Source organism: Mobula hypostoma, chromosome 15, assembly GCF_963921235.1.
Source record: "Mobula hypostoma chromosome 15, sMobHyp1.1, whole genome shotgun sequence".
NCBI classification, from domain to species: domain Eukaryota; kingdom Metazoa; phylum Chordata; class Chondrichthyes; order Myliobatiformes; family Myliobatidae; genus Mobula; species Mobula hypostoma.
This window is the reverse complement of record NC_086111.1, coordinates 63,978,656-63,993,366: the sequence shown is the minus strand read 5'-3', so window position 1 is coordinate 63,993,366 and position 14,711 is coordinate 63,978,656. Positions and strand designations below refer to the sequence as shown.

The following is a 14,711-nucleotide window of genomic DNA, read 5'->3' as shown; positions in this document are numbered from 1 at the left end:
GGTATGGAAGTTGTCCTGTCCAAGACCGAAAGAAGCTGCAGATGATTGTGAACACGGCGCAGCACATGAAACAAACCAATCTTCTGTCCTTGGACTCACTTTACACCGCACGCTGTTGGAGCAGTGCTGCCAGGATAATCAAGGACACGACCCACCCAGCCAACGCACTTTTCGTCCCTCTTTCCTCTGGGAGAAGACTCAGGAGCTTGAAGACTCGTACGGCCAGATCTGGGAACAGCTTCTTTCCAACTGTGATAAGACTGCTGAATGGATCCTGACCGGGATCTGGGCCGTACTCTCCAAATATCTGGATCTACCTCTCATTTTTTTTTTTGCACTACCTTACTTTCCATTTTTCTATTTTCTATTTATGGTTTATAATTTAAATTTTTAATATTTACTAATTTTTACTATTTTTAATATTTAATATTTGTAATCCAGGGGGCGGGAAGCGCAGAATCAAATATCGCTGTGATGATTGTACGTTCTAGTATCAATTGTTTGGTGACAATAAAGTATAAAGTATTTAGAATACTTATTTATTTGCGCAAGCCTTATTGAATTGAAGTCATACTTGGAAAGAGAACATAGTCAAGATCTTCACAGTTAAAAGGTGTGTGATAAATGTAGATGGAAACTGGTGATTTACCATGGTGCCGTGACTGAGCATCTAGACAGTTGATATGGATAACTGGTTTCGTACTATGAAACAATAATTGACCCACCTGGAATCTTGATCTGTAAATCTGATATCCTGAATTTATGAAAGGAAGATAGTCTTGAGACAATCACTAACTGCCACTTAAGAGATCCAAATTTTATTTTTGGTCAAGTTATCAGACACTATCCAGTTGTGAAACTCTGAGAGAGAACCAGCATGAACTGTTGAGAAAATGCAGCTGAACATTGAGGAAACTTCATTAAAGACCATCATTTTAAGATTGGCATTTGAATTATTTGGTGATTCTTATGCAACATTACCATGCTGTTAGACTTCATAGCTTTTACTGAGCCTAGTCCACTTGACTGTCCATTGATATAAGGGATTCGGCCTGAAATGTTGACTTCTGTTCATTTCCATAGATGCTGCCTGACTTGCTGAGTTCCTCCAGCATTTTGTGTGTGTCGCTTGAAGTGATCTGGTAAGTACCCATAATAACGAGGACCTCAGTAAGAAAGACATCAGATCATTCACATGACAGTTTTCTTAATAATTGGCTTTGTCCCTTGGATTGAAAAATGGATAGACGGGTGTTTACTTAATGGAAAACCTCCATTCATTCTTCAAGTATACACTGAAATAATATTCTCTAGTCACATTAATTCTCTGTCCACTTCTGACCTCTCTTGTCCTTAACCTCCTACGCTGTTTCTATGAAGCTCAACATAAGCCAAACAAATCACAATTCATTTTCTGACTAAGCCTCTGGACAATTGTTTTGTAATGATATTTTTCAGTATTTTCCTTAAGTGCCTTCAGATACTGCTCCTCCTATCTTCACCTCTTCCAATCCAGCATTTTATTTTTATTTGGCCCATCACTTTCATCCTCTTGTGTCATTTAATCTCTTCTTGCCTTTCACTCCATCAAACACCTTTTATTCTGTTTCTTCCCCCCTCCCCCCAACCCCTGTTTGTGTTATTCAATTCCACCGTGAGTGGAAGTGGTATGGATGGCAGTGTCTGTGTTTGCGGTGACGTAGGTAATTATTAAGAGAATTCCAAGTTCTGTTTTAATGTTAAGGTATAGGAATTCAAAGAATCAGGAATCATTCTTGGGATGGTTGTGAATTTATCTGCAATAGTTGAACGTCTATGCTACTGGTGCCATGGTACACACTTGGCCGCACCAGCCTCCGTGGTTTAGGTGCTGCAATTCTCTGGCGTATTAATAGTTGGTGCGGTCCCTTTAAAGATTCTGGCACGCTCCGCTAATTCTTGGCCATGATTTGGCACCAAGATTTGGATATTTAAAGAGTGCCTGAACTCTGGTTCGGTGCTCAGTCATCAGCTCATCTTTGGCTCAGTCTGCGATTGCATTTAGGATTTCTGTCTCGTTTGGATTCTCGTCCAGTCTCGCCCAGTTCTTGTCTAGCATCTAATTCAGAAACCTGTCTTCGCCTCAATCTCAAAATCATGTCTCGATTCCAGTCTCAGATACTCCAGCACATGGGTCCTTACCATCCTCGCCTAGCCCTCTCGTCCCAACTGACTAGTCAGAATCAGCATAAGGCTTATTGTTACTGATACATGCCATGAAATATATTGCTTTGCAGCAGCGGCACAGTGAAAATTAAAAAAAAAGTTACAGAAATAAATTAACAGTGCAAAAGAGCAAAAAACAAGGTAGTGTACATGGTTCACAGTGTTCTGTTCAGAAATCTGACGGTGGAAGGGAAGAAGCTCTTTGTAAAATGTTGAATGTGGGTCTTCAGGCTCCTCTACTCCCTCCCTGATGGTCATAATGAGAAGAAGGCATGTCCCAGGTGGTGAGGGTCTTTAAGGATCGATGCTGCCTTCTCTCCTAGATTTGTTACCATTCCTTGAAAATTTTATCTAATTAAGTGGTTGAGACTGATATTTTATCTTGGTCATTGTCATTCAATTGCCTTTTTACTCACTGTTAAAATAATATAGTTGCTGGCTTAGATGCTGTCTGACCTGCTAAGTTCCTTTAGCATTTTGTGTGTGTTACAGCATCTGCAGAATCTCTTCTGTTGGTGGGTTCCCAATCCAGTCCACAGGGTATTAAGAGTCCCCAATGATATTTTAGACTGAACCCACACATAAACCAGATGATAGAGATGACATGATTTCTGCCATGAAACTTTATGGATCATATTTCTGCTGCACAGTCACCAGCATCCAACAAGACCAATCTAGTTGAAGAATTATCAGTGACGACCAAAATTTATCAACTCCTTTAAATTCATCAGATTATTGAAAGTAACTGAATGGAAATAGTTATGACTTGTCTATGGAAAACATTATGCCAATGATAACCTAATGCGGAGGTGAACACTTACCATTTGACAGTGAAAGTTAGCTACTTATGAGACCCCTCAGGGCCGTTCCAGCATAGTGGTTCACATATTTCTGGTATACAAAAAAAAACAGAAGAATGAACTTAATACAACAAATCAGCCTTCCATTTGATTCTTCAGCAAAGTTATGGAAGAAATTATAAGTGGTACGGTAGCATAGTGGTTAGCACAACGCTTTACAACATGGGCGACCCAGGTTCAGTTCCTACTCCTGCCCATGATTGCAAGGGTTTCCTCCAGGTGCTCTGGTTTCCTCCCACAGTCCAAGGACGTATCAGTTGATAGGTTAATTTCTCATTGTAAATTGTGCTGTGATTAGGCTAGGATTGAATTGGGGGATTTCTGGGTAGTGTGGCTTGAAGGGCCAGAGGGGTCTACTCTGCACGGTATGCCAATATATAAATAAGTAAGTCTGTTACCAATAATGTTATTAAGTAGCACCTAACTCACCAATAATTTGATCACCAGTGCTCAGTTTTAGTTTCATTAGTAAGACATGGCTCCAGTCGTCATTATCGATTGGCTTACAACACAAATAGGAGGAAAGTGAATAGCCTTGACATCAATGCAGCGACCCAGGAAGGGTCGTACAGAGAAGTGCTGGAATAAGTGAAAACCATGAAGAGAAAAGTCCTCACCAGCTGAAATCACCTTGCGTAAAGGAAGGTAGTTGTGATGGTTGGAGGATCTGCAGGATCTCTGTACGGGATTTGGAGACGACAGCATGGTAGGCCGAACAGTCTTCAGATGGTTCAACCTTGATCTTCTGACCCTATACAGTTGAAAGTAAGGTCATTCGTCATGTTCATTCTTGATGCTTCAAGCAATGAAATGGTCTGTGTGTACAAGCAGCAAGACCAGGATCTGGGTTTGGGCTGTCAATTGCCAAGTGATATTTAGGACACAAATGTCAGGCACTGGCCACTCACCCACCACTCTATAGTATTCATCATCATCATTATTAAGTGCCGTGTCATATGATACAGGTGATCATGGTCTCACCTTCTACAGAACTGTGTGCCATTGCCTTCTTCTGGGCGGTGTCCTTACAAGACGAGTGACCCCAGCCGTTATCAATACTCTTCAGAGATTGTCTGCCTGGCGTCACTGGTCGCGTAACCAGGAACTGTGACATGCACTAGCTACTCATACAACCCTCCACAACCTGCTCCCATGGCTTCATGTGACTCTGATTTGGCGGGGTGGGGGGTGGGGGTCTAAGCAGGTGCTTGGCTTTGCCCAAGGGTGATCTGTAGGCTAGTGGAGGGAACGAGCACCTTATACCTCCTTTCTTAGAGACGTATCTCCCCCACCCCCCAACCAGCTATAGGATTACCAGTCTCAAAGCCAACATCAGATCCAGCACTAAAGTTACAGTTATAAATGCACCAGCTCTAAGCTCTATGATTGCAAAACCAGGCCAGATACAGGATAACCTGCAGTAATCCCATGATCCATTGAAACTGTTCCACCTTCCATAAAGTATAAAATAAGGGGTATGAAGGAAAACTCTCCTCCTGCTGGATAACTGCAGTATCAACAAATCTGACGAGATTGAATTCCACATGATCAGCATTCCTACCCCTAGTAAGCTGATCATGATCTTCTTTCCCTCTCTGTGAACTAAGGCTACAGTGTGTGCCATCCACGAGATATCCCTCGCAACTTGCTAAGGCTGTTTCTGTAGAAAGCTCCTTAACATTCATTTAAGGCCATACTAATATTCATTTAGGGACAAAAGCAGACAATAAATGGGGTTATCACTATCTCCAAGTTGCTGTCTAATTTTAAACTAGAAATGTAGTATCATTCCTTCATCATAGAATAGGTGACTTGCAACTTTCTTTTCTGCTGAAGGGAATTCATACTGGCCTTATTAATGACACCCACGTTGAATAACTTACTCTTAAAATTAATTCAGTGATGCTAAATTTCTCTCTGGTTGAGAACATAAATAATTGAATCTGGAATAAGAAAATCTGAGATCTGGGATACATTGAAAATTCCGCCACCATAAAGCTACCTTGATCTTTAATCTTTCAGTGAGTCCAGTAGAAGTTGGGTTTAGAAACGAAAGTAAACTGAGTAACATGTACTTAAATGAAGAGGAAATTAAGCTTAATGACATATTTATTATTTCCCTGGGCTATATTAACAATAAATAAATCAATTTAAATAACATGCAAATCTACCATGATGCTGCGATACAAATTACACTGTGACTAAGTCAAGAATCATAAATGTATTGAATGCCTATTTATTGTTTAAGATTAAACTTAGAGCAGCACATTTAGCATAATGCTTTACAGTTACAGTAAAATGGGTTCAACTCCCACAATTGCCTATAAGGAGTTGGTATGTTCTCCCTGTGACTTCATGGGTTTCCTCCCATAGTCCAAAGACGTACCGGTTGGTAGGTTAATTGGGCATTGTAAATTGTCCTGTGATTAGGGTAGGATTAAATCAGGGGATTGATGTGCAGTGTGGCTCAACGGGCTGGAAGGGCCTATTCTGTGCTGAATCTCAATAAATAAAACAGTTTTATTGAAGTAGGAGTATTGTATTCACCAGGCAAAATAAGCAAGAAGTTTTTCAGAAAAAAGTGCATTGCCAACTAAATGATACTACTGTCAAGATTATGTTTCTTTATTCACAATTACCTTATATGTTGACAGGAAAGTTAAATGCCAGACTCAAAAAGTATGAAAATGGTCTTTATTAAAAAATTCTTCATAAAGCAGAGAATTTTACCCCTAGATACTAATAAGTATAATTCAACAGATTCATACTTCATTTTTGCTTTTAAGCTAAGTCTTGCAAGTGTAATTGAGATAACCATATTGCTAAAGCCAAAAGCAATAAAAAGGAGTCTTGTACATACTGCAGAAAATAAATGCAATTAATACAGTATATTAAATGTTTTTGGAAGATTAAGAACAGTGAAGGATGCTAATAATATATTGAATAATACCCATTCTTGGAATGAGTTCTTTGGAAGCCTCGGGCAACTCAAATTTTCAGATTTTTAAAACTAATTGAATTAATAGTATCACTAAATCTTTAAAGAAAGATTGTGAACTCATTGAAAGATTATTAATCAATTGCAGTACAAGTCACTACTTTTAGGGTATTTGCAAATGAATACAGCTGTTAATTAGAAAACCTCAGAAATGTTCAGGAGCGTCAGTGCATTAAAGATGTTGACTTGAAGCCATGACCTACCGCAACCAATGTGGGAAGGCTAGATGTAGGCAGTTTCTGATTTGATACAGAACATTTCCCACTGGCATCTAAATGGAAGTTAAGTATTAATGCTAACAGAGTGTTTATGCATTGTATATATGATCTTGGTATTGCTGAGCTGCAGTCAACATTCACTGCATAGCTGAAATGTTGGGAGACTTTAGGCAGCCGTGCACTGTTTTGCCAAATTGAATTCATAAGACTTTATACTTCAATTTACCAGGCAAAGCTGAAGATGTTTAAAATAGTTGCAAATACTATTCTGCAATTGGTGCTTGAATGGATATAATGAAGTTGTAGAAATTATGATATAGCAGCCTTTCTCAATCTTTTCGCCACAGAGGAGCCCTTGAAGTAATTTTCAGGTCTCATCATAGCACAAAAGGAAGCCATCAACTGACATGTTGGAATGGGAATGGGAACTCCTGCTTAAAAGTTATTATATCTACAGCTCTAATAAATATAGAGTATAGGGCTTAGGAATATCTTACAGTGATGGGAAAATACTTATTTTTTTTCCTTTTTTTAAATCTCTTTCTCATTCAAAGATTCAAAGTACATTTATTATCAAAGTATGTAGGTAGAATATAACCCTGAGATTCATCTTCCCGCGATCAGCCACAAAACAAAGAAACACCAATGGAACCCGTTCAAAGAAAATATTAAACACCCAACGTGCAAGAAAAGAACAAATTGTGCAGAAAGTGAAAAAATGAGCCAAGTACACACAGCATGTTAAACCTCAAACCACAGTGTCCTTGAAACAGTCTAGTAATATTCAGTTTAGTTCAGTTCAATTTTGTGTTGTGTCTTTCATTGCTTGCAGGCTGCAGAGCCAATCCACCAGCTCAATATCATAGAAACCATAGAAACTGCAGCACAGAAACATGCCTTTTGGCCCTTCTTGGCTGTGCCGAACCATTTTCTGCCTAGTCCCATTGACCTGCACACGGACCATATCCCTCCATACACCTCCCATCCATGTATCTGTCCAATTTATTCTTAAATGTTAAAAAAGAACCCGCATTTACCACCTCGTCTATAGAAACCTCAAGCCTTCCCTTGATTTCAATTTGATTGTGGGTGATTTGTCCTGGGCCACAACTCACCCTCCCATGCTAGATCTTCCTTCTTCTGATCTTATAAAAATATCATGTAAAATAAAACGTTCAAAGGTTTATTTTATTATCAAAGAATGTATGTATAATACAATTCTGCTATTCGCTTCTCCAGATAGACATGATAGCAATAAAAATGGAGTAACCAGAAACACATACATCATGAACTGCGGAGTCCTCTAAAAATGAAGCCAATTCACCAGTTTAATACCACTGCACTATTTTAATTTATTTCTGATTACAGATATTCAAGTATTAAAAATGTATAGGAAAGAAAGATGTTTTCCATGGCTCCTTGATCATATTTTATGTCCTCTTTGCTCTTTTTACATCCACATATAGATTCAGTCATAACATATTTTGCTTTTGCTTTTTCTTTTTTATGATGATCTATACAAGCTCATGTTCAAATGTACTGATCAAGGCACAAATACACAAGAAAACAAAAAATTAGGAGGAGTTATAGGCCTCAAGCCTTCCCTTGATTTCAATTTAATTGTGGGTGATTTGTCCTCGGCCACAACTCACCCTCCCATACTAGATCTTCCTTCTTCTGATCTTATAAAAATATATTTACCTCTACTTCAGGGGCAGAGATTCACCATACATTCAGTAAAGTTAGAAATAAATCAGTTTTCAGGTATAGAGAGAAGGAGGGAACTAAAGCTCAGGTCCATTACAGATTGAAAGGCAAGAAATTACCTTGCATAAGCACTAGTATATTGCAGTTGATTTACTAGGCATATTGCAGCTCGTAAGTCTCTCTACGGTGCAATGATGTCAGAAAATGTGCATTTATTGAGATTTATTTCACTCTTATTCAGAATACCTTGGACTAACTATTTTTCTTTTCACAATGCACCATTTTCAACCTGTGTTCTATTCTCTGCATTGTTCCATAACACCCTTATCATTTCTTGTGACACTTAACCTCTCCTGTTGAGCATTTTATAAAATCTTTCTTTTTTATTTCTTATTCCTCCTCCTCCCCCTCTTCCTCCTTTCTTTGTATCTCATGTTTATGTCTGCATTTTCCAGTTCTGCTGAAAGCTCATTGACCTGAAGCATTAACTCTGATTCTTTGCCTGATGTGTTCAATATTTTGAGGATATTCTGCTTTGAGATTTTCAGCATCCTGTGTATTTTGCTTTTCCCACAAAAAAAAGTTCCTAATTGACTAAACAGTGCAGTTATTTAGCTATGGGTGTACCAGAACTAAGTGTTTATTTGTTCATTTACAAGACCTGGTCATCACTGGCAAGTCTAATATTTCTTGTCCACTTCTAACTGCCTTTAAGGAGGTTGGGGACTAGTGACAACGAGTGACTTGAAGAAACATTTGCAAGTCAGGATTCAAGTTGCAACATAAATTTCCGACTTTATACCTAATGCCTCGACTGATATGTCATATGCTTTGTTAACCACTCTATCAACCTGCATAGCCACTAGTTAATAATCTGCAGATGGTGGTATTTCACGTGCAGTTGTTCATTTTGATGATAAGTGTCATTGCCTGGGGAGGAACTGTTGGAGTAGCTTGAGTGAGTAATAATATTGTAGTTTGTAGATTGGACATGCACGATAGCTGATATATACTTCTGAAGAAGAGATTGAGTGTTTAGTTTGGTTGACAGAACAGCAATTAAGCAGGCTGCCCTGTCCTAGTTTGGAGGTTCTTGAAAATAGTTGATGCTACACTCATCCAGGCAAGTGGAAGTTATTCTCTCTCACTTCTGACATATGCCTTGAGATGGTAGTTAGTCCTAGTGTTATCAACAACTCAGCCACTTGCTACAGGATACCTTGTTTCTGATCTGTTATTGTAGCCACAGTTGAGTTGAATTTCTGGTACTGGAACACACTCAATGATTCAGGAACAGCTTCTTCCCCTCTGCTATCAAATTTCTGAATGGACATTGAACTCATGAACACTGTCTCACTACCTTTTATTTTCTCTTTTTGCACTACCTATTTAATTTAACTATATACACCCTATCCTCATTATATGCGAGGGATACGTTCCTCAAAGTTGACGCATAATGTGAAATCACATAATGTGAATAATTAATTAAATGGAGAAAATAGGGATGCCTTCCAGAGGGCTTCCTAAGTATGTTTTATCTGTAACGTATTCACATTTTTATACCAATACAACATAAAAGCAGTACTACAAGACAACATTTGTATTATATTTAATCAATTTAAGATAATATTCAATGTAATAAATCATCCTCTGGTGTACAGTACTCACCAACAGTGGCAGGTTTGTTCGCTCCGGGAGATAAGTGATTGTTGTGGTGTTGGGCAGCTTTACACAGATAAGGTGGATGGTTGTGGTCGTCAGGATAATATCAAGCACAGCAAGGGGTGAAGGAAGACTCAAAGAACTCTTAGAACTGCCGGCAGCAGAAAGATTATAGTGATTTGCATAAAGTGGTGAGGGTTGTTTGCTTGGCAGCATTTTGTTTTTCAGCATAAATCTGCTTGTAGGGAAGAAGGGTCGACAGCAGGGAACGACTGAAATGCTGACACCATTCTAAACGTGGGTCCATGTCCAACGCCATTTGTGCCAAGTGTTCCGACTTCCACCATTCCCTCACCGTTGGTAAACTCCCGGGATTTTCACAATCGTCTGTTGCTTGCAACATCTGAGAGATAGTTCGCCGTAAAAAAAATACATATGCCTTGAATGCGGATTACACCTTAGTCGAGTGGTTGAATCAGCGATGTTGTGTTAAAGGGCAGGAAATGCACTGTTATGTTAGGATGAATGCTGTCCAAATGTTTAGGATGGACTGGCGCATTGTCAAGCAACAAAAGAACTTTAAAGGCAAGATTCTGTTCCTGGCAGTAGCGTCCCAAAGCTGTGTTACCTTCAGCTGATGCCGTGCTGTTTATAATTTTCAACTTTTTTTCAAGTGTTGAAGTGGTTCTCTGCCGCTCGGCTGACGGCCCAACACATGACATCGGACGCTAAGGAGGCATAATTAAATATTTCAAGCACAAAATCACTGCACCATGGGTAAAACCAACAGAAGTTTAAGATCGCACATCCACACCTTGCTGAGACCAATGTGACAGTGGCAGGAGAGAGATTGTAAGGCGCGCGCACCTGACTTGTATTGGCGGGAAAGTGGTGCTTCTCGTCCCAACAGTGAGACTGTGAGGGGCGCGCATGTGACTTGTATTGGCGGGAAAGTGGTGCTTCTCGTCCCGACAGTGAGACTGTGAGGGGTGCGCACGTGACTTGTATTGGCGGGAAAGCGGTGCTTCTCGTCCCAACAGTGAGACTCTGAAGGGTGCGCACGTGACTTGTATTGGCGGGAAAGTGGTGCTTCTCGTCCCAACAGTGAGACTGTGAGGGGTGTGCACCTGACTTGTATTAGCGGGAAGGCAGTGCTCCTCGCATAACTGTGAATTTTGGACGCATATAAAGAGACGTTGGTAGAAATAGGTGCCTCGCATAACTGTGAATCTGCATAGTCTGAAGACGCAGATAACGAGGATAGTGTGTGTGTGTGTGTGTGTGTGTGTGTGTGTGTGTGTGTGTGTATATATACTGTGATTTTCTGTTTTTATTATCACATGTTGCAATATACTCCTGCTACATAACAAGAACTTTCACAATGTAAATTAGTGATATAATTCTGATTATGATAGTAATGCTACTGAATATTAAGACTAAGTGGTTAAACTCTCTGTTGTTTGGCGTCTGCATTGCTTGGCACATTAGTGATTTTAATGTTATGTTGTCTTGACCTTGCTGTATGCAAGCATAGATTGCTTCATTTGCCAAGGAGTTGTTCTAGCTGAAACAATGTTTAGAACATGTCATTGTATGAATTCTTCTTTGCAATTAGGTATAACAGAAAGTAGCATTCAAAATAATGACCTAAATTTAATTACTCAGGAAACTGAAGTATTTAGGTGAAACCACTAAGTACTTTAAAGTTTTAGAATGTGATATTTGGTTTCAAAATGAATTTGGAGGGCTGACTTAAATACTGAGACTGAGACCTAACAATAATGAAGGACTGGTGGTTGTTTTCCTTATGGCTACTTGACTCTCCTGTAAAACTAAAATGAGGCGGTTTACTACCACTCTCCTGCACAGTACTCTATTCTACCCATGAGTCTCCTGTGACCTTTTACCCCAGTCTTCAATTTTACATATTTAGATCTTAATCTATCAATGCATCAGGACATTCTTTTCAGAGTATTACACAATGTCAGCTTAATATTTTCTAACATTGTATTTTGAAAAGCTTTTATTGTATTTTTTTTTACCAAATTTGAGGTGAAATGCAAAATTGAAGTGCAAAATATTAATTTTGAGAAACGAGTATTTTCCCTTTACGTATTGTGCAATGTTGGCATCCTCAATTTTCAGATCAAAAAGGGAATATCTTACTTAGTATCTTCTCAGTTCATAGTTTGCAGAGGAATCTCGCTCCACTCTTTTATTACATCTCATCAATTTCTGTATCAGTTTCCATTTCGCACAGAACGCCTTTAAGTAATCTCATAGGTAGATGTTCACATTCTGTATCGATCTAAATATAACCTTCTGCTGGGAGATTCAGCTCTAAGATGGTGGACTGGGAATATCCAAAACAAGCTGTAGTGACTTGTTTATCAAATTGATTAATTTTGGTTTTTACATTTTATATGTTGGACATGGAAATTTTTGACTAAGCGAGCATTTATTTCCCTCTGCTTGAACTAGGTGGCTCATGAGGGTATTCCTGAGACCTGTTAAGAGTCAAGTAAGTTAATTAGGTCTGGAAATACATTTGGATTTGTCCAGCAAAAGGATGGTTGATTACTTTCCTAGATGGATACTTAATCCTATCATTCCTCAAATTTTGATGAATTGGGAAGGCTGGCAGGTATTACATACAAAAATCAGTCAGCATTATTTAATATTTATGGTTACATTTATCTTGTTGGCGGTAAAATGTATAGGTATATATAGGTGAACCTATAGACTCATTTTCAAGGACTCTACAACTCACATTCTCAGTATTATTTATTTACACAATTCATCTTCATTTGCACATTGGTTGTTTATCAATCTTTATTTAGGTATAGTTTTTCATAAATTCTATTTTATATCTTTAATTTTCCTGTAAATGCCTATGAAAACTGAATCTCAAGGTAGTTTACAGTGACATATCCATATTTTGATAATAAATTTACTTTGACTTAGAGGTAAACAGTTGGTGCATGTTCAGTATAATCTTGATAGGCTTTTAGAAGGCATTAGTCATCATCATTATCATTATGTGCTGCATTATATGACATGGCTGACCAACGTCGCATGACCATGATTGTTCTTGGCAAATTTTTCTACAGAAGTGGTTTGCCATTGCCTTCTCCTGGGCAGTGTCTTCACAGAACAAGTGACCCCATACTCTTCAGCGATTGTCTGCCTAGTTTCAATGATTGCATAACCCAGCTTGTGATATGCAACAGCAGCTCATACGACCACCCACAATTGCTCCCATGGCTTCACATGACCCTAATTGGTGGGGGGTGGGGTGGGGTGGGGTGCTGCACCTCACCCAAGGGTGACCTACAGGTAGAGGAGGGAAGGAGTGCCTTACACCTCCTTTGGTAGAAATATATCTCCACCCTCCCACCTGAAATTTGCCAGATAATAATAATTTTAGTAAACTTGTTTTAATGAGTGATATTTCATTTATTTGTTACTTACAAATAAGGGAAGCAGAAAAATACAGTGAATGCAAAGCAAAACAAGTATCATTTTAAAAGATAAAAGCAATATGCAACCAAAGTGCATGAGGACTTCATGTTTTTTACTCAATAATTGTGTAGAAAATATTTATTTTTTTTCCTTTGAAGTCACTCGCAATCCCAGTATATATTGCCTATTCCTAATTATCCTTGAGATAGTTGTGGTAAAAAGGATTCTCAAATCACGTCAGTCAGTGTTGACCAAAGTACTCCCATAGTGCTGTTAAGGAGGGAATTCTTGGTTTTTGACCCAGCAACTGTGAAAGAATGGCAAAATATTCCTAAATCAAAATAGTGTGTGACTTCACAAAAATTACTGCATGGAAGGAAGTTGACCAGTTTAATAGGATTAGACTAGTTCTATACAAGAGCAGGCCAACTAATTCTATTCTGGCTGTCTTTCACCTTAGTCCAGCAATGTTACTTTCCTTTCATATTTAGAGGAAAAAATACACTTTTAGCTCTTGTCCAGTTCCCTTAGGAATGTAAAAATTAATCTTGCTCTCATCCATCAATAGAATATGCATTTCATTTGACTAACAAACTCTTCTCAGGCTTCCAGCCGGGTACAGGTATCAATTTTAACTGATGTTTTGGTGACAAACTCTGCCATCTTCATCACAGATGATGCCTGAGCATGTCTAGTCTGTTGATATTTATACCCCTGTCTTCCATCCTTCCAGATTGGTTAGTCCTTATCCAGTCAGGTTTCCGCTGTCCCACCTTGTTTACAATCAAATTCCAGTTCTTATTTAGAGCGAGTCCTTTGTCTTAGTTGAAAAATTTTTCCTCCAGTTTTATTTCAATGGCTTCCTTCACCAGGCGGTCTCAAAAGCTATTAGTGTGGCACAGTAGTTTTCTGCCGTCGCAGTCAATCCTATGGCCATTGCAAATTTCAGAAAACTGCTGTGGATTCCAGGAACAAAAGCAGTCCGTGCGAATCTCATGGCGAGAAGGTTGCTAGTATTTGATTGCTTGTGAGATTGCTCTGGTACCAGAGAGGGGAGAGCCTGCCTTTGTGCCCAGAGAATGCTGCCCAGGGTTTTGCATTTTGTATATGAATATGAATATGAACTCAGTCTTTGGACTATGGACTTTCCATCAGTCTTATAATTTTTTATATTCTGTGTTTTTCGTCCAATCTTTCTTGATTTTTTTTTGTGGGAGAGGGGTATTTTGGGGGTCAATGTACCTGTTCCGTTTTCGCGTCCAAGAGTCTGGTATTTTATAACTGTAATAAAGGGCATGTTGTAGGTGCATTAGAAGTTCAGGAAATGGGAGAAAATTGACACAGTCTAGTGCAGAGGTTCCCAACATGGGTTCCTCAGAATGGTATGGGTCCTTCACATAAAAAGTTTGGGAGTCCATGGTCTACAATGAAGCATCGGAGAAGAGGTAAGTTTAGGAATGGGGGGGAAAGGGAAGAAAGATCAAGTGAAGTCAAGTCAAGTCGCTTTTATTGTCATTTCAACCATAACTGCTGGTACAGTAGACAGTAAAAACGAAACAACGTTCCTCCAGGACCATGGTGCTACATGAAACAACACAA

The 14,711-nt window shown here is 39.0% G+C and overlaps 1 protein-coding gene across 11 annotated transcripts in view; it reads left to right on the top strand.

Annotated features, from left to right (window-relative positions):
• The window catches only part of atp2b2 (ATPase plasma membrane Ca2+ transporting 2), a 927,552-nt gene that overhangs the window by 342,447 nt on the left and 570,394 nt on the right, over positions 1–14,711 (top strand). For 10 of the 11 annotated variants that reach the window (XM_063068182.1, XM_063068188.1, XM_063068186.1 and 7 more), the window contains one exon: positions 1,084–1,142. The exons of the other annotated variant lie outside the window; for it this stretch is intronic. The gene's annotated coding sequence lies outside the window, so the exon portion shown is untranslated. The remainder of the gene's footprint in view (positions 1–1,083; positions 1,143–14,711) is intronic. 11 annotated transcript variants of the gene reach the window in all.